Source organism: Gadus morhua, chromosome 3, assembly GCF_902167405.1.
Source record: "Gadus morhua chromosome 3, gadMor3.0, whole genome shotgun sequence".
Taxonomy (NCBI): Eukaryota; Metazoa; Chordata; class Actinopteri; order Gadiformes; family Gadidae; genus Gadus; species Gadus morhua.
The window spans coordinates 29,528,589-29,532,441 of record NC_044050.1 but is presented as its reverse complement, the minus strand read 5'-3'; positions in this window follow the sequence as shown (position 1 = coordinate 29,532,441).

Here is a 3,853-nt window from a genome sequence, read left to right as displayed (position 1 = left end):
GAACGCCTCAATCCTGAATTTGAAGCCATTAACCCTCCTGTCTCCACTCCGCACTGCTGTCATCAACCCTCCTATCCACCAGGGGCACTGCTGTCATGAACACCCCTATCCACCAGGGGCACTGCTGTACTGCGCCCTCCACTCCGCTAGGGAGCGCTGATGTCATGAACGCGCTAGGGGGTGCTGCTGCCATGTCCAATTCCAAATAAAAATCAGTACATCTGACTGTAAAATACTTGGTTATATTCTTAACAACCCACAAAGTGCAGTGTTCGAGCCTTGTCTGAACACCAACACGTCAAGGGATTGAGTTTAAAGAAGATGCTAATCAGTTATAAACTTCTAATAATTAATTGTAATTATCTTGTCTTAGCTTTACTTTGAGGCAGGAAATATTAACAATGGAAGTATCACGTGCTTCAAGTGTGTGAATAATAAACAAGTTGTCCTATGGACAGAAGTGTATTATTAATTGTCTACGGGCAGAGACATCAAACGTTCAAGGCTTGTGGGTGAGAGACACTCTTCCTCAAAAGTACCCGAAATGTTAAGAATAATGCAAGTATATTTTATTTTATTTAGTTAAGTTTGGTGTATTCATCATTAAACTAAACCAGTATATAGTAACTGCCTGTAGCCCCTAGAGAGCGCCACTGTTCTATATATGGTGAGTTAGAGCAGGGTACAATATGGCCCATTGACCGATAAAGAAACGGCCGGAGCAGAAGACCCGCATGTCAGTCATTGTTATTTGTTATGCGGAATGGATGAATAAAGCCAGGTCAACTAAAGTACTGATTCTGGATTATTGATTTGAAGATTATTGAGTCAGTTGAATGTGTTTCATTGTCGCCTTCCGAAGAAATGCACAGTGAAATGTTGCAAAACTATATGAAAAGAAAAACGAAAAAATAATATGCTTACAACAAAACATACAACTCCCCAAATATTAATTAGAATAAATATCAAGTTGCAAAGATGAATTGGGCTTGACATGGTGACGGTTCGAGTGGCAAACTGTGAATACGCCTGGTCCAAACCTTCTCCAAGGCAATTTAACATGCCAGAAGTCACAGACCCGGAGCTCTTGTCCGAGGTTTTTCCTTTTAGTTAACATGAATGACGTTGATGGTTTTTAGGCACTGTGTTGACTTTTTTATCAAGGGATGTGTAGACAGACCTCTCGCCTATGATGCTACAATGCTACACAACGAGAATATATCTGCATCCGCCACGTCAGGGCGTGGCTGGCTCCCATGATTCGGAAGCTAATCTCTCTTGACGTTGCCTTCTTAAATATATCAATGGATGTTGCCCTGCACCATTGAGCAGTTTTCATAGGAATTAATGTGCGCCATTTTTTTAATCCAGTGTCCTTTCTTTAATGGGTCTATGTCACAGACCCGGAGCTAGTTGGTGTGCAAAACGGAACCCTGTGGTTTGGCAGGTCGGGTTTCTTCGGCTTTTTTCGACGTTTCACGTCACAGTTGCGTCACAGTCAAAGTTGTTCGACCGAAGTCAGATGAAGAAGAAGGACAAGACGTGCACCTGTGAGTACTTAGCCTCTTTCGGACATTTGTATTTTTCACGTTTATATCCATCGTCTTGCTAATGCGCACATGCTTTGCGAAGTGTCCATCTTGCTTATTAGCATATGTTTTGCAAGGTACACATTGTTTCGTCAAGTTTGCTACCGTTAATTCATTAACACTTGTTATCACATGTCCGTTTTTCCACGACGCTCTTATGAAACCCGTCACCCCTCCAAGATGGCGAAATTTAACGACAAGGTCAACTTGATTTATAAGGCGTGCTTTTACTTTATTTCAGCAATGGGATATAACATTATATCTGGTGTTTTGGCGATTTTTGGATCAGATTCTTTACTTTATGCCCAATAAAGTAATTGTGAGTATTTGGCGTCTTTATATAGTGTTTGTATTTGTCGCCTTTAAATCCATCGTCTAGCTAATGCGCACATGTTGTGCGAAGTGTCCATCTTGCTTATTAGCGTATGTTTTGCAAAGTACCCATTGTTTCGTCAAGTTTGCTACCTTTAATTCATTAACAGTTTACATAAATGTTAGTTTTTCCACGACGCTCTTCTGAAACCCGTCACCCCTCCAAGATGGCGACATTTAAAGACAAGGTCAACTTGATTTATAAGGCGTGCCGTTACTTTATTTTAGCGATGGGATATAACATATTCGGTGTTTTGACGATTTTTGGATCAGAATTCTTTACTTTTTTCCCAATAAAGTTATTGTAAGTATTTAGCGTCTGTATATAGTGTTTGTATTTTTCACGTTTATCTCCATTGTCTATCTAATGAGCACATGTTTTGCGAAGTGTCTATTGCTGTGTCTGAAATCACGCACTTGAGTGAAGTTGGCAAAACGGAGAGTGGGCCAAAAAGCAGTGCACTGGAAGTACCTCGTGGCAGACTCAAAATTATCTAAAACTTGCGTGTGGACCGATGGACACTTTCCACCCTCAACGGCCGCCATCTTGTCTACGTAGCGGAGGGGGCGGGAATTTCAAATCGGAAAATGGAGGACGTTGTAACATTTGAGACCGACGTGCTCTGCAGATGTAAATGAAAGTACACATATTTGGTTGGTTTTTCAGTATAGCTACAATGTTTTGGGCTGTATCCGACCAGTGTTTTTATGTTGTTAATTCTGTAATCAGTTGGTATCAAGAACGATAACGTGAATACTGCTAGATCGCTCATACAGGCGAGTAACGCAAATGATCAAGCAGAAAAAAAAGACAACAGAAGAACCGTCAAACTGCAAACTCATTTCCGGTAGGTGCGCGAAGGCTGTTTTGACAGTGTACTGTAGAAATGAGAGCACTGCGCCTATAAGTAAGTGTACTGTAGGGTGTGATTTCAGACACAGCATATCTTGCTAATTGGCATGTTTTTTGTAAAGTATAATTTTTTTCAAGTTTGCTACCCTTCATTCATTCACACTTTACTTAATTGTCAGTTTTTCCACAACGCTCTGCTGAAACCCCTCACCCTTCCAAGATGGCGAACTTGTAAGACAAGTTAAAGGGGTAGTTCGGAATTTTGGACATGGGGCCTGATTCCCAAGTGAGCATTGGTATTCTATATCACTGGAGACAGTATAACACATTTCATTCAGTCCTTCTAGTTGCAGAGTTCGCTCGTGCTAGGCTAGCGCACGTCAACGGGCAATGCTAGCCTGCTATTAAAAACAGTGTTACCCCCTCCACAGTGCACCCGAGGTAAATCAATTATAACGACAGACTATACATTTAAATGTCTGTTTATAGAATAATGTTAGAAATAAAACCAACCTTGCATTGCATTGCATTTTGAGGGAATTGCTGGGTCTCAGCAGCAGTGTTATATTCCTGGTAGTAGGCTACGGCAGCGGCGGACTGATACCTAGGTCGTTCAATTGCGCTTCTGTCCCACGTGTCTCTGTTTACATGCAATGCAAGGTTAGTTTTATTTCTAACATTATTCTATCAACACAGACATTTAAATTTATAGTCTGTCGTTATAATTGATTTACCTCGGGTGCACTGTGGAGTAGGGCTTTGACTTCGAACTTCGTGATTCGAATATAATTCGAATATCAAAAAAATAAATCAAAATTCGAACGAATATTAGGCAGCCCTTAATATTCGAACCTGTTATGGGCAGGCCAAGAGGGAGAGACGTCGGATAACCCACGCAGTCTATTCATAATATTGTAATGACCACGGAAGAGGCAGTGAATGAAGTATTGATTAGACAGCGATTTATTAGAAACATAATAAACCGTTGGAACACGCAAGACCGGTAACCACAGCAACGCCTGTAAACAAACCTCGCAAA